General features: G+C 59.2%; 1 protein-coding gene across 2 annotated transcripts in view; it reads left to right on the forward strand.

The window, feature by feature from the left end:
- LOC111146550 (trafficking protein particle complex 9) overlaps positions 1 to 21,527 on the forward strand; it is a 636,638-nt gene that overhangs the window by 411,834 nt on the left and 203,277 nt on the right. The gene's annotated exons all lie outside the window — the stretch shown is intronic.

A 21,527-nucleotide genomic window follows, 5' to 3' on the forward strand; every position in this document is an offset into this window, starting at 1 on the left:
GCAGAGCCTGCTTCTCCCTCTCCCACTCCCCATGCTTGTGTTCCCTTTCTCCCTTCCTCTCTCTCTGTCAAATAAATAAATAAAATCTTAAAAAAAAAAAAAGGAAGCAGCAGTAACCATTGTGAGACAATTTAGTAAGAGATTAAGTTGTAGAGTAGAGGGAAAGCAAAATATATCCTCAGATTTTCAGGCTGGAGACCTGTTCATTTCTTGCTTCTAACGCCTCAGAAAGAAGGAAATCAGAGGAGAAAATGTTCCTTTATTTGAATAGAGTTTCTGGGGAGCCTGATGAGCGAGTCCTCAAAATGTGGCAGTTTAAGGGGCCAGACCGTCTCCTTCCCTGATGGTGCCCAGTAGATGCAGTGACGGCAGCGTACGTCCTCCTCGTCAGGGACGGGTCTGCGACCTTGTGCTGAGCCCAGGACGAGTATCTGTTTCCTGTGCATGGAGGAGAAGGAAAGGATGATCACTTAGCATTTGAGAAATAGCAACTTGGGTCACCGACCGTGAAGCGGAGGACCCCGTCTGTGCATGGGCACCGCTGGCATGGGGCCAGGACACCGGCCCATGGTGAATGGCCTGAGAGGCTGGGAGAGTGACGTGCACAACACCCACACAGTCTGTGCAAACTGTCACCACTGAGCACTGACCAAGCTGCCTCTCTGGGCTCAGTCCATGTTGCGGTCACTCTGTTCTTGCCCTTAAAGCCAGGGACTTGGATGCACTTGCCCAGGAGAGCGGCAGCACAGTGTCCACGCAGAGAATGTAGTGTGGAGTGAGTGAGAGCCCGTGGCGGGGCTCCGTCTTATTACACGGGTTTGTTCTTGAACTTGAATTCTGCGGAGCGTAACTCCCTCCACTTCCGTAATCTGGCGTCAGCTGAGGATGGAGAAGTACAGACAGGACGCTCTCGCTTCGGGTAGGGTTCCAGGACGCAGGCGGCACCTGCTAGCGGCCACAGACGAGAGCACATTACTTCTCCTCTTTGCCTTACCTTCAAGGCACCATTACTGCTGTTCTGCAGGTGAAGGCGTTAGGACTCAGAGAGGTTAGGTCACCCACCTGTGCCCACACAGCAAGTGAGGCAGACGTGGAATTCATTACCTTGGTCTCTCAGGCCTCTTGGGGGAAATTAATGTTGCAACAGGCACACACGGGAAACTGCGGGCTGAGACATCACGTGTGTATGCGTCGATCCCACAGCTTCCTACCTGTGGAGCAGAAACCAGGACGGGGCCTGGGATTGAGCAAATGGGTAACTGTGGGTGGCAGAGTCTGAGTCTGAGATCTGGCCACCTGTGGTCCTCAGGAGAGACCCCCAGACACAGGTGCCAAGGTGTCCTGCTGTGGCCAAGGTGCCGGGGGGGAGCCCATCTGGGGGGTTTGGGACTCTGGCCCTGTTGTTCCCATGTGGCCTCTGTGGGCACCAGGGTCCTGCTTTGCCCTGCCATCCGAGGGTTTGTAACTAATTGCTCTACGTTTCATACTCACCCCCACGGGTTAACAGAAGGTAGGAATCACCCCCTGCAGGGGACGCTAGCTCCCCCGTGTGTAGTCCCACTCACAGTACAGATGACTTAGCTGTAATGCCGCGTTTATTCACGATCCTGGGTCCCAGATCCGAGATTCGGAAGGGAACTTGGCCATGGACTTACCTGTTTAGAATAAGAGGGTGGTATTGCCTGCGGCCTGTCTTCAGGGACATTATCCCGTGGCCGGAGAAGGAGAAGTGGGTCCTCAGAGCCGTCCACAGGTCGACGGGTAAAGGGCCGGAGGTCTTGAGGGAACAAAGAGGGCTTCGGGCCAAGGAGTGAACAAAGACGGCTCCGGGCCGAGGAGTCTGGGAAGCTTCCAGAAGAGCCGGCCGTCGAGCTCAGCCTCGACGTGCTGGGCGCGAGGGTGTCCTGGGACAGGTGCGGGTGGCTCAAGGCCGGGTTGTGCTGCTCCTGATCGTCAGCCACGTCGAGCAGAGCTTGACCCTGTGCTCACGTTACACCTCTGCCTCGCACTCCTGGCCTGTTCCGGAAGTCCCATCCGCCAACCTTAACCCGTACTTGTGGCAGGGAAGGAGACATGGCCCAGCTACACTGTGTCCCTCGAGGCTGTGGAGCCTGAGTGGGTCTGTCACCGTCACGGGCTGGGGCCAAGCCTGACTCCGCCGGGCCAGGCGTGCACCCCTCCCACCTCCCAGGTGGCGAAGGCTCCCTGGACGAAGGCTCTGGGGCTGCCTTGGGGGGCTGCCTGTCCCCTCTGGTTTCCATGTCCTCATGCCTGAGGCCAGTGCTGCCCAGCTCCAAACCACGGACTCCGGAGTCGCCGCAGACGTCGACGTACCTGGTAGACGTCCCGGCCTCGTTTCCGGTCTGAGTCCGACTGCTGCCGTGAGGGGCTCTGCCATGCCCAACAGACTGTGAAGAAGGGAAGATGAAAGCGTGAATACCGGAGAGGAGCGTTTTCTAGTTGGCCGTGTGGCACGGCAGCTCCGGGCGGCTTCTGTCCTTCAGTGTCAGCAGAGCTGCTCCCCCAGGCTGCCCTCGTCTGCCCCAGCAGGATACGTCGCTGCCACTTCGCTAGGCTAAAATGGGCTTTGGCTTGCGTGGTGCATGTGATTGTCATCCTTAGTGACTCTCTGATCAGAGGTGGTGGTCAGAGTCTCCATGTTACCCCGATGGGCCGACAGAGGTCGGAGAGCTGCGCCCTGCACAGACCGGGCCGCCCCACGCCAATGACCACGCACAGGGCAGGGGCTGTTTACACACACCAGCCGGAGGCCTGGGCCTGAGCTCTGCGGCCGCAGATGGAGGCTGGGCTCGGGTTGTCGACCCTGTGTCCCCTGTCTCTGTGGACTTTCCGGCACCAACGACTGGGTTTTAGTGAGTGGCTGCTTTTGCCACGCGTGCAAGAGGCGCGTGTGAGAGTCTAGACTGTTCCTTCTCCCTGGGACTCCGCCAGTAAGGTGTCATGTTGGAAAACTGCTGGTACCTGTGTTGGCCTCATGGGGAAGCACCCCTGTCTCCCGTTTCCTCCTCTGTGAATTGGGGTGTTCTCCCCCGGCTCCTGACGCGGATGTGCTTGTGAAGGTTGGAGGGGAAGGGGTCCCAGGACACAGGTGATGGTACCTGGCAGTACTGCCCTCACTTTCCTGGTGTTCAGCTCAAAATGCCAAGCCCCACCTGGGACCTCACGCTCCTCGTGGTCGAGGTGGGTTGGAGTGGCGTGTGTTCCCGTCCATGCCCTTGCTGGAGCAGCGGGGAGGTGGGAGCATGAGGAACCGCGGCCTTGGACTTGGTTCCTGTGCCGGACAGCAGGGCTGGGAGGGAGGAGGCTCTGGTGCCCGAGGGCTGATTCCAGCAGGGGCTTAGCCTTCCCGGCCTCAGTTTCTGCACCGATGAGATGGGGGCGCTTCAGGGTCAGGAAGAGTCTGTGACCTCATGCATGTGTCTCTGTGTGGTGAGCGCTCACGATGTCCCTGTTGTGATTTCCCCATGGCGATATAACCCTGGGTGGCCTCCTTCCCTCCACCTTCCTCTTCTGAGCCTCTCCTGGGGAAGTCGGGACTTCCAAGACACCACCAGTCACTACGGTTACGTGAAAATGAAGTGTCTTTGTACAGATTTCTTTTTCTGTGGGGTCGGATGTGGAATGCCTCTTACTGTATTTGACAGGTCTGGAAGGATGGAACTTGTCTTTGAATATTAACCTTGTCACTATTACCTTTTTGTCCTTTTAACGTCTTAGCTGGAAAGGAGACTGTAAATCGCTCTAGTCTGTTTTCCTAAAGGCCTGAGTAACGCTCACGGTCCTGAGCACAAACAGAAGCCGCACTCAGAGCTTTGATCAGTCATTGACCCCCTAGTTTTCCTGAGCCAACCGTCTACCCGACCTGCCCGGTTGAGCGTTGCCACAGAGGACTGCCAAGGGAGCATTCGCTGCCTTGCTTTTGCTCCCCTGTTGTGTCAGCGACGGGCCGGCTTGCTTGGCCTGCACCTGTCACGTCCGTCCGTGCGGCTGAATGTTTCCGCTCTGGCACCCATATGCAATAGGAAGGTTTAGACAAGCAGTGGCGTCTGGTCGCAGGAACCGTCGGTGACTTCTGCGGCCTTCTGTGCTGCTCCCAGGCCCAGATGCTCTCCCTTCGCTGTGAGGTGCTGTCCCCTCCCGTTTGGCGGTATGTCATATGAGATCGCCGTGTGTGAGGGGGAGAACTGTGGGCGGGAAGTGACGCTGGAAAGGCAGGTGCCTCCCCGGGTGAACCTGTTCTCAAACCTCCTCAGTGAACCCCACGAGGCCTCACTGGGGCACCTTCCGCCTACACCTGTGAGTGAGGCGGCGGCTTCGTGTCCCAAGGTGCCAGGACACGCGCAGAAGCACGGTCCTCGCAGAGGCACAGGGTTATCCTCCCGAGAGCCCAGGAACCCTACGTGTGGGGACAGAGAGGCAGGCACGGCCGCCGCGAGGGGCTGCCTGAGCACAGACACGGCTGAGCTGTGGGTCTGTCCTTTTTGGCAAATCACCAGCCAACACCATGGTTGAGAACGGCTGTGTCGTACGGTGACTTAAAGGTGTCTGTCGTAACCAAAATTTACCAGACTTCGTTTTCTTTTGGTGGCTCTAGGTTTTAGGTATCTTCACTTGTCGTTCGTGTCCTCTGTGCTACACGGTGCGCAGCCTCGGGGACATTTGTGTCTAAAACATGGCAGACACAGTCTCCGCCTGTGTGATTTCTGTTGGGGGAAAACCACAAAAAGGCACCTAAAACCTAAAGCTGAGGATGTTGCTTATTCATTGTTGTATTTTTAAAGAGAATTGCTTTAAGTTTTGGACGAGCAGAACAAAGGATAATTGTCAGTTTCCTCATGTCCTCGCTGGTCACGGATGCGCACAAAATACAGTCGCCCTCAGAGTGCGCACCCGGGTCTGCACAGCCCCACCCCTGCACACCCTCTTCCTCAGGGGGTTTAAGCACTTGCGTTTACACTAGGATGACAGAAGACCGTGCGTTCCTCCTCCCAGCGAGGCTCCATCCCCGAGAGCCGCGCCGCATTCCAGCACAAGTGCTGGAGGAAAGCAGACGAGCCCCCAAACAGGCCGCGTAAGGATTTGGGGGCCCCCGGGGGGGGCGGGTCCTTGCTGGTTGACGAGAAGCGCGGCGTCTGTGCTGGGAGGAGGGCAGGGGCCTTGCACGCGCGGAGTCATGAGCGTGGCCGAGCCCGGGGTGTGGCCGCGGTGCACAGGGCCGCTGGCAGGCGTGTCCTGGCCACCAGCTCCCTCAACTCAACGGCCTGGGGGGAGGCGGACGCCTGGCTGCTTCCACGCGCCACACGAGGAAACCGACTTCCGGACGGGCAGTCACTAGCCAGGCCAGGGTTCAAGCCCGGGCGCCGCCGGCTCTGGAAGCCACACGTCCATCAGATGGCCGAGAGCCCGCGTCGTGCAGGACTGTGGTTGTGGGCGGAGACGGCCTCGCGCGTCTCTCAGAAGGAGCTCGCCGCTGGCCGCGTGTCTTCCCCGCACGCGACTTTATCTAGACCCGGCGTCCTTCAGGGTTGCGCGTGCCTGCCACTCAGCCGTGTCCCCCTGCTCGCACATCCCGTGGCGCTCTCACCGCCCGCCCGTACGCCCTGATGAGGATGAGCTACTGCTGGTTTATTTGCTCACTTCTGGGCTGTTTCCCCTCTTGGGCTGTTGCAGAGAAAGCCGCTGGGACCGTTCACGTGCGCGTCTGTGACAGACGCCTGTGTGCTGCCCTCCTGGAAACAGCGGAGTGGCTCAGGGGCTCGCGGGGCAGGTCTGCGTGTGACGCTCCGGGACCCCCCCAGCTTTTTCCAGGGGCTGATCCCCCCGGGAGCCTCGTATGTGCTCGACTGCCCCGCACGTCTGCTCTGGACACACACTCGCCGGGGACCGCGGGTGCCGCCGGCTCCCCTGAGATGTCCCGCGCACCTGTCGCCCCTTTGGACACCTTGCATCCCCAGCGTCTGTTTCAGGCCCTCGCCCGCGCTGGTCAGGCTGTCCCTGGATGCGCCCAGTACGGAGGCGGGGCCCAAGTCCCCTGTGCGTGCACGTGGCGTGAGGAGTCCTAAACGTTCAGGTTCTGGTGAGGCCCGGTTTGTGGGTACCTCACGTCTGTGCTCGGTCTTCAAGTTCACTCAGTCTCCTCTGTCGTGTCTGTTCTACTGAACTCATTCTGCGAGGTTTCTCAAAAATTTTATTGTATTTTTAAGATGGAGAATTTCCTTTTGCCTCTTTTCAAAAAGATCTTCTGCTGCTTTACTGTCAATTTATTTTCCTTCCTTCCAAGTGCCGCCCTTCGCCCCGGGGAGCGCGGCAATAGCAGCCACCACGGAGCCTTTGACCGTCCCAGCATTCGGACAAGCTTGGGGTTCACATCACTGGTTCCTCCGAGTGGGTTGCACTCTCCTGGGTCTTTTCAAATTTTTTTTTGCCTGGCAGTTTTTAAAAATTGTATTGGGACATTGTGAATGTCATCTTTGTAGACTCTGAGTGTTACTCTTTATAAGGCTCTGTCTCTCTCCCCTCTTGGATCCCCTCCACGTATACATGTGCTGACGCTTCTGGGCCCCCCTTTCCTGGTTTTCCATCAGAGTTGCAGTCCTGGGGAAAGGGCGAGGGACCGCAGGAGGCCGCCCCCGTGTGGGAGGTTCGTTGTGCGCAGCTCTTCTCTGCGCCCTCCTGCTTGTGTTCTCCCCCCAGAGCTCAGGGGCTGTTTCGTGTTTGTCTGGACTTTGCTTTTTCGTCAGTGGGGGTGGTGGGGGGCCATGTCGGGTTCACCTGTGCTCAGGCTTGGAGGGTCAGGGTGGCTTTAGGCCCCGGGCTCTGCCCTCTGCGGCACACAGTGCAAGGCTGCGCCCTTTCTGCTCACGAAGATCACGCAGGTTATCGAAGGCGGTTCTCAGTGACTCAGTCAGCAAACGCCTGTTGAATGTGTCAGCGCCAGGTTTGTGGAAGATGAGGAAGACATCGTTCTCTGCTCTGTGGAACTCGCGGTCCGGTGGATGGAGGGGTGTGTCGGGAGACTGCCATGTTAACACGGGGGGCACGAACACCAGCTGGTGTTCCGTGTCACAAGAACGTGGTTCTCGTGGGGTGGGCGTCGGGCACCGGGCAGAGCAGGCTTTGCAAAGCAGGTCCCTGAGGAAGGAGCCAACGCCCAGCCCTGTGCCTCTGCCAGGGGTCCCCGGGACTAGTGTGTGTGTGTGTGTGTGTGTGTGTGTACGCACACGTGTGCACATGTGTGATTGTCACAACAGTTGAGGACCGACGGTGCATAGGCCCCAGCAGTGGGGGTCTTGGACGCCTTCCTGAGGAGCTCTTGAGTGTGCCGCAGCTTCCCTTCTGCTCCCTGGGGCGGGATTGTGTGCCGGGGCGGGCGTGGTGGGGGTGGGAAGTGATGCCAGCTGCTCCCGTCTCCTGAGTGTACCTAGTGCTTGGCACACGGCTGGCAGCTTTTTTAAAACTCACTGCCGTGCTCTGGGGTTGGCCTCATTATCCATATTTTTACAGCAAGAGAATGCTTCAGAAGGCCAAGTGATTTACCGAGGGTGACACAGACGTTGCGACGGGCCTGGGTCCCCGCCATCCTGAGAGCTCCGCTCATCACCCCGCATGGAGCTCCAGGCTCAGGATGGGAGGACAGGCCGCACCCCGGCTGTGGCCCTGTCGGCAGGCCTGGCACACACCTTCCAAGTGTGTGTGGGGAAATCTGTCTCCTGTTCCTGTGTGTTCTCCTCATCTAATTTAGGAAATAAGAGCTTTAACTGAGAATCAATGAAATGTATAATTATATGCGGTAGCATTTTGTTGTTGTTAACTAATGGCAGCAGATTTAGTATGATTGAGGCATTTTGTTAACAAAATGGGGGCATTTCCTGGCCTTCATACCAATAAGCTCTGTGGGTGGGGAGTAATGCTCCAGCCAATAAGAAGACTTTAGGGCTGCTTTTCCTAGAGCCAACATTTTTGTCGGCACCCACGTGTCAGGCACTGTGCCTTGCGCTGGGAAGGTGAGGACAGGTAGGTCTCTGCTCATCGCACGGGGAGAAGTACACTCTTAATGTTGGTCTTTCCAACAGACGCTTTTGAGAGAAACTACTAGAAGCACAGAGGGTAAGAAAGGAGGTGGTTAGAAGGTGACTCGGCCAGTGTGGGTGGGCAGATAAGTAGGGTGCGGTGTGAGCGTGAGCGTGGAGTGAGTGTGGTGAGGGTGGGCGGATAAGTAGGGTGCGGTGTGAGCGTGAGCGTGGCGTGAGTGTGGAGTGAGTGTGGTGAGGGTGGGCAGATAAGTAGGGTGCGGTGTGAGCGTGAGCGTGGCGTGAGGGGACAGGCAAGCAGGGTTTGAGCGCGGGACGCCGTGGGGCACCAGGACGGTGGCAGCGTGCCGTGATCCGGGAGGAGGCGGCGGGACGCCGCGCAGCTCTGCGGCTCCCTCAGGCGGTGGGGAAGGCCCGCACGGCTGTCGCGCCGGTGCCAGGCAGGGGTGGAGGCTGGCACAGACCCTTCCCGGTCTGACCGTGATTCGCCTTGGAGCTTTCCACTTCGCAGCCATGCAGAAGGGATGCACGTGCAGCGCAACTCACTGGGATACGGAGCTTTTCCCGGCTCGCGATGTGCAGGATGGTGGCAGGGGCCGCGGCTCCCAGACCCCCAGTGACCACGAGGGCCATCCTGGGGCCACCCGGCCCTCCGGCCACTCTGTAAGCAGGACTCCACGTGCTCCGTGCGGCAGTCAGCACTTTGTTCTGATGGGCTTTGTGGGGGGGTGCCCCTCTGCAGGCTCGCGGGGCTGCCATGAGCACGCTGCGGCAGGCACGGCTCTGCTGTGTGGACGGTAGGTTGGGTGTGCGACGTGCGTTTTGACTTTAAGATCGTTTTGACTTGGGATGGGTTTACTGGGACGGACCCGCCCTGTGTGTGTTGCTGCCGTCTTAGTGACGGGTCCACCGGGGACTTTATCAGAAGAGCTGCTCTTGGAGGTAGGACTGATGAAGCCCCCCACTTCTTGTCTTCCCTCCCACCTGGGTTCAGGGCCAGCGTCTTTCTCAGGATCGCCGCCCCCGCCTCCCCGAGTGCCCGCCCCTCTGGGATCTCTGACCCCACTCCGTGCATGCAGCCCTGTGGCTCTGAGGGTGCCACCCCCTGCCTAGGCCCTTCTGGGGCTGTGTGCTGCTCCCAGGGCCACATTGTATGCCGGATGTCATTCTGGGGTGTCCATGGAGCTGCCCGGCCCATCCGCAGCTCCCCGGGCACGCACTTCTAGTTCAGTCTGGGCTCAGCCGCCTGACTCCAGCAGCACCCTGCTGACTTCCGCTCTCAGACGTGGTAGGGCCTGGCCCACACGAGGGCCACGTACGTGTTAGGGGTTCCTGGTTTTAAAATCTCGTTTCTCCCTAGCACTTTTGGGCATTAGGAAATGTGTTCTAATTTTCATTGGCTAAGGACTCTCCTTTAACTCTGCATCTGTGCTCTGTAAGATGTTCTGCATTCCTGCTCTTTGTCACTGGCCGTGCAAATGCGACTTTGCACACTGATGGTAATAAGCAGTTGGTGGCTCGCCTGTCACTTTGGGGATTCCACACCTTGGGAAGTTCACGTCTCCGGTGGCAGTTCTCATCTGGGCCCTGCACTAGTCTCCACACTGGCCTCATCACCTGAGACTGCCCCTGTCTCCAGCCTTCCACCCGGCTCTCAGTAAGCACGGGGATGACTGCTGCTTCCCTTCTGCTGAACCTCCTTGGTCCCCTTTGTCTAAAGAAAGCCCTGGAAGCTCTAGGAAAGCACTGAGAGGGCACGGAGGTCCTCTGGGGTCCGCAGGTGCTTGTCTTATGCATCGCCATCCCCCCGCCAGGTGAGCGGGAGCGCCTGTAGATCCGGATGGTGTGTGCACGTTGTGATCCGTCTCCTGGGCGCAAGGTCCAGGGCGCTGGGAAAGTGGGGGCGGGGCTGGCGCAGCCCACGTGGAAGGAGGCCGAAGGCCTGGACGGGATGTGGGGAGGAGGCAGGCCTCATGACCTGGCATCTCCCCAGACCCCGGGGCAAAGGGGGAGGAGGAATGCGGCCGTGTGGGAGGCAGTGCGGCGTGCAGGGGCCTGGGAGGAGAACAGGCTCGGGCGTAGCGGGTGTGTGGTTTGGGGTATGTTGCCTCTGGGGCACCAGCGGAAAGATACAGCTACGATGACAACAGCAACGAAGGAGCTAGAACTTCTCAGAGGCGCTGTATTAAGCATGTGCTGTCCTCGTTAATCCACAGATGGCCTCTCTTTAGACCGGCCGCGTGCTCGTGTTACAGGTAGCAAACTTGTGGCCAGTGTTCAGGGTGCTCCTGGGCACAGTGCGAGCACTCCTAGTAGAAGGGACACTGTCTCCTGGCAAGAGAACCGTGGGGGTGACTCATGCACTCCAGGGCTCTGCCCTGGGGACTGGTTGGCGTCTGCCAGGCCACCTGTGGTCTTGTCTGGATCACTGTGATGTGAGGAGACTTGGCGTCCCTGGGCCCAGGTGGTGCCCCGGGTCCCCTGCCCCCTGGGACAGGCACGTTGATCCCCACACGTGCTACTCTGGGTCCCGAGTCCCAGCTTTCTCTTGTGTAGGATCCGGACTCTGCTGTGACAGCACTTGTCACGTAGTGAGATGCTGACATCCTGGCAGGGAAGCTGGCCCGTGGGGAAGTCCTCGGTGAGGGGACCACCGCCCAGCTGCGGAGGCCGTGGGATGCCCCCGGGCCCCTCCCGAGAGCCGGGCGCTGGGACAGGAGAAGCAGGCACACACCCCGTGCACGGCGGAGCGGTGTGCGTGCTCAGGCGGACAGACTGCGGGAGGGGCTGGAAACAGCCTGGTGATGTGCGCGCTCAGCCCCATGGCATGGGGACGTGACTATACAGGGATCTGCTTCCAGTGAGGACGACGGGAGCGCGGCCGGCCCGCACGTTCAGGACGTTTCCGGTCAGCGCTGGGGCGGGCTGCGGAGCGGGAAGCTCACCCTGCGTCGCGGTCGGTTTCCCCGGCTGGTCCGTCTGTCTGCGCTGTACAGAAGCTGCTTCAGGGTTAGAGCGTCCCAGCACGGCCGTGGCTCCCCGAGCCCTGCCCCTGCTCGTGCTCGTCCACCCCGTGCTGTGTGATCCTTCGGGATGCACGGCTTGCCTCCTCATTCCAGAACCTTCCACCCGGGCTCTGGGCTCTCACTTCTGGGGGCGAATGTCCCAGCTGTCCCCTGGGCTGGAGGGAGGAGCCGGTGCTGTGCCGTGGATACTCCTGGGTACCCCCCGGCCCTCCTGGCCACTGTGCACACCTGGGCCCTGCAGAGGGATGCTTGGGGCTGCTACCTGCTCGGGCCGCAGTTTCCTCACCAGCTCCGGGAAATAATAAAACCCGTTCCTGGGATTATGTGGGAGATCGTCGCCGAGGCTCAGAAGTGTCCTTTGCTCCTCCCACGGCTGTGTTTCTCTGCTCCCTGTTTTTCCTCCCTTCTGAGGACTAGCTGTCCACAGTCCTCTTGGCGTGGGTCCCCCGCCTGGCGGGCAGCGGCACAGAGGAGGCGCACTCGTTCCCTAGTGAGGCCGTGACAGCCTCATCATACGGCCCCACTGGTCTCTCTGCCTCTGTCCCTCCCAGCTCCCTGTGTCCAGTCATGTTGACGTCGCCTCTTGTTCGCTCTCTCCCTCTGTCCTGTCTGGCTTTCTGCACGCCCGCACCCCCTGGCGCTCGGCTCCTCGCCGCCCTGCCCTGCTGTCCGGCTAGCCGCCCTTCGTCCCTCCCGTCCCCGACATGGCTGGGGCGGGGTTAGCTGTCCCTTTCCCACATTCCTGCAACATCCTGAGCTTCCCTGTGTCCTAGCGCTCTCCATCCCCACCACAAACCTGACAGCTTGTCAGTGGCTCCCAGAGGAGGAGGACCTGCTCCCAAGCCCCCTTCTGTCCCCGTGTGCTGAGTTTGGGGCCCCCCGCATGTCAGCTGCCCCCTGAATACGGTTGAGCTCACCCCATGGTGGCTCGTCCCGGGTTCTTGCCCCTTAGTGTGGCCCTAGCTGGCATCCCCGCTGGAGCCACAGTGTGACTAGCGTCCTGTCTGGCCCTCACACGTTAGCCGGTGGAGCCCCAGGGAGCACTTGTGTTCCTCGGGAGCCGGCCGAGTCCCACAGCTGCAGCGTGAGCCCTGTGCCTGGCCAGCCTGACAGGAGCTGCCCCTGGCTGGGGCGTCCACACTTGTAGACACAGGCTGCCCCGGGACCAACCACGTCTTCTGCCGGAGCGACGGAGGGCAATGTAGGCTCCGTGACCATCCCGCCCTTGCTGCTGACCTCCCTCCGGGAATCTCGCGGAGCCCCCTCGAGAATTGAGAAGCAGCTAGAACAGGTGTCATCCTCGTCCCACTTCTTCATCTGAGAGCACACGGAAGCCCGAGCGTGGCGGCCAGTCCGAACCTGAGCTCCTGTGCCGGGCGGCCTCTTGCAGCCTTCCCCGAGCGCAGCATGACTTTAGGGAAAAGCAGAGCCCCCCAGCTCTCAGCCACAAAAGGCTGAGAATCGCCAACATGGCTTTGTTTCTGTTACGATTCACAAAGCCGGAGGGAGTCTGCACTGATGAGGCACCAGCTGTGTGCCGTGGCCCGGGCCCTGCCCTTGATGCCCTCCAGCAGTGCATGCAGTCCCCCATGGGACAGCCTTCCGTCCTGGCCAGGCCGGGGTGGAGCTCAGGGTCCGGCCCAAAGGCGCAGCTGAGCAGCTGCAGACCCAGGCAGAAGCCAGCTGTCTCAGACTCGAGAAGACTAGCACAAAACCAGCAAGGAATCTGATTGATACTTTAATCTTAGAACAGCTTTCCCCAGACTAGCCTGTGGACAGTGTCGGAGGAAGACCCAAAGCCTGTCCTTAGAGGCGATCTGATCAGGGGATGATTTCTGATGCTTCGGAGAGGACAGGCCCGCACACGCTGCTGCCCATGGGGCTCCCCAGCGGCCTCACGGAAAGCAGTGGGGAGCACAGACCTGAGAGTCAGGCTGGAGCCTTTGAGCGGTGCTTCTGTCTAGCTGAGGTTTCCCGCTCCCGGTCTGGGTGGGGGTGCTGGAAGGCATGGAGGAGACCGGTGGGCGGGGACGGCTGAGCCCGCGTGGGGCGAGGGTCCGGCGGGAGCCTCAGGCTTTCACGGTGGTCTCGGTGAAATGTGGTTTGTGAATTTGGGGCAATGGGTGAGCAGCATAAATGCCTAGTGCTTCGCGGGCATTTCGTCCTTCACCAAAAGGCTTCATAAATGCTCTCCCATTTGGTCTTTCTCATGATAACTCCCTTAACGCTGTAATCTTTGCAAACAGCTTTATGGAGATAGGATTCCTATAGCATGAAATTCACCCATCGAAAGTGTCCACCCGGGTGGGTTTCTCGCACCGGCACATCCCCCTTAGGGCCTCTTTCTTGCCCCAAAAGGAATAGTTACACATTTTTAGTACCAGTTCCATGCAGGGGGTTCAGATTAATTCTCCACAGTCCTGACTAACATATCAGGGAGGGTATCCATTTTACAGATGCACAAACTGAGGCCTGGAGACACTCGGGTAACTCGCCTCTAGCCACAGGGCTCCCAGGTGACAGGGGATGGGTTAGGACCAGCTGCTCCTTTGTCCACACTGTTCCCCGTCCCACAGGGCCCTCACGGTGAGGGGACCCATCCTGGATCCCACGCTCCGTCAGGACTGACGTCGGAGCGCGAACTCCCAGCTGCTGAGCCAGACTCCTGCCCCTTCACGGGGTGCTGCTGAGGTCACGGGGAGGGAGGCCGGGGCCTGGCTTCTTCCTGCCTTTCCCGGGCTCGGGGCCACGTGGATGCAGCCCGGCCAGCCGGCCCCATTAGACAGGGAAAGCTGCCCGGTGGGAGGCTGGGCAGTGGGAACCCAACTAAAAGTGAAGCAGGCCCTCACGCCGCTTCCTGCGGTCCAGAGAGGGAGGGGCCGGCAGCCGAGGACACGAAGAGGGAATCTCATTTGCCTGAGCCCTGCTGTGTGCCAGGAAGGTCCTCACGGGTCCGAAAACTAACGCCGATGTACAGAAATGCAGGGAAGGGGCTTGTGCCTCCGTGGCAGTGCTGGCCTCGGGGGAAGGAGCTGCTCGGTCCATGCGAGCCGGCAGGCCAGGCTTCTCCGCAGCGGGGACGCACCCCTTCAGCTCCCACAGAGGAAATCTGGGCAGCGTTTATAAAGGCGGTGTCTGCACACATGGGGGCATTTCTGAGGCCCAGCCCCTGACCAGCGTCACGGAGCCTGCGGGCATGGAGACCCAGCAGCTGGACCCGCCGCTGTCCTGGAGCCCCGGGCGTGACACAAGTGCCTCGGAGGAAAGCGGGCTGGGCCAGCAGGGAGACCTCGCAGGGAGGCCGTGTCCCACCGAGTCTTCCGGTGTGGGTGGACTGGGCGGGGGGCGGGAGGGGGGCAAAGGCAGCGCTGTAAGGCGATGGGTGCCCTGAGTACAAGTCCTCCGTGGGGGCAGGAGCACGGGCTTGGAATGAGCCTTCTTTGGGCTTCTGGTGGGCGCCGTGCCTCCTGGGGGCTCAGTTTGTCCTTCTGTAAAGTGGGTGTGTTGAGTTGAGAAAGAGCACGTGTCCAGATTTCATGGGTGCCGCGTGGGGGTGGCATGACCCCACCCTCTGGTGGAAGCAGCTGGACGTTGATGAAGGGACCAGGGTGTTCAGATCAGACCCTCACTCTTCTGAGAATCTGTCCCGGCAGTGGGAGGCTACTGTCACCTGACAGCCCCCCGAATCCCCATCTGCCTCCGTGAACTCATGGCGTCCAGACCTAGGAGTTGGGGGGGTTCCAGACACCTGCTATTTACCATGAGGAACTTGAGTTTCAGATAAAACAAACTCCTCAGTGGTCTTTACCCCTGGAAGAGCCCAGGCCTCTGCCTGACGTGGGCAGGGCCACGATTCTCCACCAGGGAGACTGGGAGCAGACTGGGTGAGGGGTGGGCAGTAGGCCTCAGACCATGGTCTCCCCAGTCCCAGGTTTGGTAACAAGCTGAGTGGACCCCCCAGTCCGGCCCTTGAGCCCTGTGGCCACTCAGACCACAGTGGTGGCCGGTGGGTCAGGCCCCTATTGGCACGTGGACACTGTTCATTTCTGATTGCCCGTCAGGTGTGTCCCCAGCGTCCTGGAGGGTGGGAATGCGTCTCTGGTTGCCTCCTGTCCCCGCCTGCTTCCGACTCTAGGCTCTCCATGCCTGGTGCTGGTGAGGAGATCCCCTCCTCCCGTTTGCCATCTCTGTGGCCTCAGGCAAGTTATTTGGTTTTGTTACATACAGATTTAGTCCCTTTCGGGGCTGCTGCGAACACGGAGCTGATGGCCCCCAGGCGGCCTGTGCTTGGCGCGCTCCCTGGTGATGCCCTGATTGGATTGTGCTGGGCTTTGATTTTTAGAATCCGCAGTGTCTTTTCTCTTCACTTAAAAATAATAAAGAAAGCGGGTGCCCGGGTGGCTTGGTCTGTTGAGTATCTGACTCTCGGTTTTGGCTCAGGTGGTAATCTTAGGGTCGTGGGATAGAGCCCCAGGCCAGGCCTGTGCTCGGTGAGGAATCTGCTGGAGATCATCTCCCTCTCCTCTCTCCCTCTGCCCCGCCCCCGTCTCTAAAATAAATAAATATATCTTTAAAAAATAATACTAATGATAAGGAAGGGTTTTTCTTTATTGTAATTGATCTTTGTGGCTTAAGGGGAAAATGATCTTCTTTGGGCTTGATCCAGGTGTCAGGGCTCCTGCCATTTCTGCTTTGAGCCCCTCTTCCATCAGGATGGGTGTCTCCTCAGGGTTGACTGTCCTTTCGCTTGGGTTGTACTTCGTTAAAGACCCAAGAGGCCGGTCTCGTCAAGCAGACGCCCATGAGATACAGCACCTGAATTCAGAATCCTGGTGCTGTAACGGTCAGTTATCTCCTAGTGAAAGTTCAGTTTAATTGTATGTGGCTAGCACTCCTAAACTCGAGTCTCTGATTTGTGTTTAAATGTCATCGTCATGACTTCCCTGGCGAGGTTATCTGCTGCTCAGAGACTGAATCACACGATATTTTAAGAACCACCACTTTTGTGTAGACTTCAGAAGCCACAGCGCCTTTCTCCAGTGCAAACTCTCGACGATGACGGTCACATTCGGCCGTAGAATTAAACGTGGGAAATTGGCATTTAGTCGTGGTATTAATTTTCTTGAACTCTGGCCCATCGAGGATGATCGGAAAGGAACCGCGGTGGGGACCGTCTGGCAGGGCTGCGCACCAGGATGCCTCCTGGAGACTCACTCGTGCGTTTGAATCGAGAGCCTCTGCGGGTCCACGAGCGGCCCGAGGTGATTTCTGTGTCTGTGAGCACCCTGGACGTGGGGCTAACCCCCATGACAACAGACACTGCTTATACTGGGCTGCTGGTGTCGCGGCACTGGGCTGACCATTTTGTGTCTGCTGTTTTATTTGATCCACACACAACCTTCACAAGAGGGGTTTAGCCCGTCTGAGGTGAGGAGCTTGGGCTGCCGGGTTCTGCATGCCAGGAGGGACCCGGTGACGGGTACCACTGTTCCGGGAGGAGCTGTGCTGGGAGGGTCTGTGCGGCTGGGCCAGCCTTGTGCGGGGCTGAAGTTTGGGTGCCGTTGCAGGAGATCTGAAGGAGGCCGTCCCGGCACATGCGTGTGCGGCCTGGGTTTCTCCCCCGATCTGGGATTCAAGCCTGGTCCCTGCGACTAATCCAGATGACCCCTGGCAAAGTGGCAGCACACTTACACACATGCTCAGACTTCTCAGGGGGACCACTGAGCCAGCGGGTGTTCCCCTACTTTAGAGAACCAGGTTGGCTTTAAAAAAGGCCAGGGGTGTGGGGGAGACACAAAGACGACCAAGAACGCCCTCAAGGGGAGCTGGCGGCCTAGCCCTAGGAGCTCGCCCCTGCGCCAGCCAGTGGCTGTGACGAGAGCCAGGTTCTTCGACCCTCTGCCCATCTACTGCGGACCCGTTGCCTCCTGGGGTCCCTTGTAGATGTCCTCCCGCTCTGAGACCATGGTGGACGGGGAGACCAGAGACCAGATTCTTGGCCCAGGTCAGCCACTAACCACCGATCATTCACTCTGCCCACCAGCTTGCCTTCACTCAATGGCAAATACAGGTCGTGCCGTTCTGGACAGCGCAGACGGATCTAGGGGGGATCGTGCTAAATGAAGCAAGCCAGACAGAGAGGGACGAACACCACATGATCCCACCTTACACGCCTTACACCTACACACACACAGAAACGAACAAACGAGGAAACAAACACTCACAGGCACGGAGGACAAACCGGTGGGGGACGGCGGTGGCGGGGGACGGCAGTGGCGGTGGGGGACGGCGGCCGTGGGGGACGGCGGCCGTGGGGGACGGCGGCGGTGGGGGACGGGGATGACGGGGTGCCGACCTCCAGCTCCAGGAGAGTAAGTCACGGGGACGAGCAGCAGAGCGCAGAGAACACGGTAACACTGTAGGTCCCTCACTGTGGTGAGCGCTCAGGGTGCGTGTGGAAGGGTTGAGTCCCTGTGTTGAACCCCTGAAACTCGTGCCAGTTACACTTCGATTCAAAATAAAAAAGTAAAAACAAGTAGAAACAAACAAGAACGGCAGAGGCGTCCTGAACACAAGGTCTCGTGTGAAGGGTGATTTCCGTGCCGGCCCCAGTCCCCGGTGAGGGCCGTCACCGCCGCGCGCTGAGCTCCTGCGGCCGCGTGGAGGGCACGTGTGCTCCCCGGGGGTCCTCGTCCCGCCTGCTCTCTCCTCCCTTTATCATTTCTGAACGTTGTGTTTTCCGATTTTTCTGTGATTTGCCCATGGATCAGCCTTGGTTTTGAATTACTCTTGGGACACCTGTGGGGGGTTGCCCAGATACCCTCCGACGTGTGTGGCCTCGCCCCATGTACCAGAGGTGACATGGGCGTGAGCCTGAGCGAGGAGGGCCGTGCCGGGAAGCTGTCCTCCACGTGCGTGTGGCCAGTCCCGCGGCTCCCGTGCCTCCTTACGGCTTGGTGTTCCCTTGTCGTTCGGAAGAAGGCTTGCCGACTAAGAATATGGACGTGACGTCGTCTGGGGTGTGAAGCCCACCCCTGCCCACGGGCGGGTGGTGGCCCGTGTGCCCGGATGAGAACTCGTGAGCCTGCGGCTGCCCTTTGCAAAATTGCAGACCGCACTCCAGGCCGTGCGCCCGTGGGGGCGGAGCGGGGTGTGCCTCACGTTGGTGCCCCCATGCACACCCCCACAGTTGTTCCCATCCCCAGTGCGCTGCTGTCCCCAGTCCGGTGGCTTCCTGACAAAAGCAAACCCCTCAAGCCGCGATGGCTAAAGCCCATTGCGTGGCTGGACTCAGACCGGGGCAGCTCCGAGGCACCAGGGCGAAGGGTCCCGCTGCTGCTTCATGGAACACAGAGGCTTTCAGCAGGCAGAGAGCTCACGCGTCCAGACTCAGCTCCAGGAAAACAGGTTACCGGCCACACGTTGCCCTGGAAGGGAGGATGGAGGAGGATGGAGGAGGGCCTAGGGGCTGTGCTCCGAGACCACGTGGAGAGGTCAAGGCCAGCAGTGCTTATGGTGGTTTGGGGAAGCAGTCCCTGGCTTCGGACAGGCGTTCTGGCTCTGGGATTTTGAGCTGGGTGACCCTAGTGAGTTAGCTTCTTGGTCCCCCAGCGTTCTCGTCTGTGGGAAAGGAGGGATACCGCCCTCGGGACGCTCGCCGGCCTTGCCTGTCGCAGGCGGTGGGGGTGGGGGCTCTTGTAGATTCAGGGAGTGCTGGTGTGTAGGTGAGGCAGCAGGCTTCGCCGTCCCTGGCACTGTGTCCCGTGCCAGCTCTGCACACAGCACGACCAAAAGTCGACTCCCCGTTCCGTGCTCTGCACGCCAGCTGGAGGAAGCTGAAAGTGGAGCAGTAGGGCCGAGTCTGGGCGGCGGCCTCGATGCGGGCGGCCGGCTCCTGGCGTGGGGCAGCGGCTGATGAGGAAGGAGATCACGTTCCTCCTCCGGCTGCGATCACTCGGGCGAATGTCCGTGCACGGCGCTTAGCCCGGGGCTCGGCGCGGGGCAGGTGTCTGTGAATTTCCACCTCCTTCCGCCGTCCTTGTTATGGCACAGCCAGCTTATGCTCTCATCCAGGGTGGAGGGAGGTGATGCGGTTTGGTGCTTCCTTCTCCAGAAATTGTTCAAAAAGTCGTCCAGAGAAGCACCCACATGTAACCACACTGGCACAGCGTTGGGCGTATGTCCCGCCCCGGAGGATGTGGGGTGCTGTCTGGGCGCTGCCCCTCTGTGTTCAGCAGCGAGAGCCTGGGATCCAGAATGTTGCCAGACACATTTCAAGGTGAAAGTTATTAGTTGCTTTTGGGTTCCCCGGGGGTGAACGGAAATTGGCCTTTTTTAGTGAAAGCTAGGAAATATCCTGACCTTTTGCTTGAAGAGAATACTCATTTGCCTCGGTCCGCTTTCGAGGTGGGGGCCTGGGGAGAGCCATTGCTGAGCGGGAAATTAGGGGTGCTCTTGCCGCACGGGTAGACACCTCATGGGGGAAGAAAAGTACGTACGAAAGAGCTAATAAGCTTCTGGAAAAGTGTTCGGTCTCTGGAGCGATTCAGACCTGCCCATTCCAGCATCAGCGAGGCAACGTTTCGCTTCTTCCTAGTGAAGACCGAAACTCCGTCCCGGCCAGGATTGCAGGGGCGCGGTGTGGGGGGCACCATCTCACTGCCCGTGTGCCTCAGGGGGAGCCTGTCTGAGAACGAGCTCAGTGCTCTCAGCCTTGACCTTTTCTGCCCTCTGGATCCAGTCTCTGCTTCGAGTCGGGCTCCACACGCAGCATAAATGCAGGCCAGAAATTGAAGCGCCAAGTGTTTAGGATTTTTTCAACAGCAATTTTTTAAAAATTGGGAGATCTCTGAGTCTGAAAGCAGGGTGGTCGTTGGGTGAGCGATGGTACGGCTGCATGAGGGGATGTCCTGCAGACGGGTTTGTGGTGATTTGGAAGTGTTCGTAGTACACTGAAAGTGAAATGGTGCAGAGGGCACCCCGGGGCTCAGCCAGTGACGCAGCCGACTGTTGACTTCTGGCTCAAGTCGTGATCTCCGTCCTAGGATCAGGCTCCTAATCAGGCTCCCTGCTCAGCGGAGCGTTGCTGATCTCCCTCCCCCTCTGCCCCTGCCCTGCGCTCTCTCTGTCTCTCTGTCTCTCTCTCAAATAAATCTGGAAAAAAGCAGGTGTAACGTAGTCTATGTATATATTTATGTGCGAGCATGTGAGTAAGACAAGATGTGTAATAACTTGTACACATAGAGTCATTCGAACTGCACTGATGTACAAATACATAGGAGAAAGACTAGCATGAAGGTATTACAGTTAGGGAATAGGCTTGAGTCCTTTTTTCTTTTTTATGCTCTTTGCTATTTTCCTACCTTTTTCGGTAAGCCTATCTACTTCGACCGTCAGAAAGGAGTCCGTGTAGCTTTCAGACGGAGTTCTGGCTCCGAAAGCCCCCACGTTCTCTGCTGACACACGAGTCTCTCGTTCTCTGGGGCAGCTGAGCTCCAGACACCTCCTGGCTGAAGGCTGTGTGTTTACGGCAGCTCGGTAGCTTCTTCCAAGCTGCCGGGTGGGGAGTGGAGGCGGGCGGCAGAGCGCCCGGGCCGGAGCGGAACAAGGGCAAGGTACAAGGTCAGGCAGCTGCGAGGGGGAGAGGTGAGCATTGGCCCGGCGTGGCAGGAAGGCTTGGTTTTCGCCCTGTTTGTTTGGGAGTAGTTGGCCGCAGCGCGCAGGCGTTACCCAGGCCTGGAGACCATGGCGTGGCCTTGCAGACCTCTGCCCTTGGGGACCTAAATTCCAGTAGACCCCATAGACCCTGAAGCCCACAAGTGAGTGTTTTTACAGCTCCTGATAAATGCCACGGCAGAGATTAATGGTGTCATGGAGGTGGGGCGAGGGGGTGCCCCGAACACCTTCCTCAAGCTCCAGCCTTGAGAACGGGGCTTCAGGAGGAGAAGGTCCCAGCCTGGGGAGCAGTGAGCACCAAGGCTGAGGCAGGAAGAGCCTGGTGTGTTCGAGAAACTGCCAGAAGGTAGAGAGGGCTGGACACACCAGCAAGTGGGGAGGCTTTGGAGAGGACATGGTAGTGGAATAGAAACCTGGCGGGGAGGGTGTCACAACAGAGGGTCCCGGGTGCGGGGGCGGATGGGGGCGGGCAGGGCACGGCTGGTGGGGTGCGACTGAGAGACGGGGCTGCTGCTGAGGCGGCTCTTGGGGTCCCCAGCATTAAATGATGCCCGTCCCCTCCAAGTGCCCACACCACATCCTGCCTGCCTCACCCTGGTCCAGAAATGATGTTTTCTCCAGGGGAGTGTGAGTCTCCTCTGAGGTTAGGGTCTCTGGCCGTGTCTCCAGGTCTAGGCTGTGCATTGAATCACCTCCGGGGCCGGTGCTGCTCTGGGAGTTGCCAGTCCCTTTCCTTGGAACGAACCCATTCTGAGCTACTGAAAACGATGAGTCC

This window comes from Enhydra lutris, unplaced genomic scaffold, assembly GCF_002288905.1.
Source record: "Enhydra lutris kenyoni isolate GAN:26980312 unplaced genomic scaffold, ASM228890v2 scaffoldscaffold14, whole genome shotgun sequence".
Taxonomy (NCBI): Eukaryota; Metazoa; Chordata; class Mammalia; order Carnivora; family Mustelidae; genus Enhydra; species Enhydra lutris.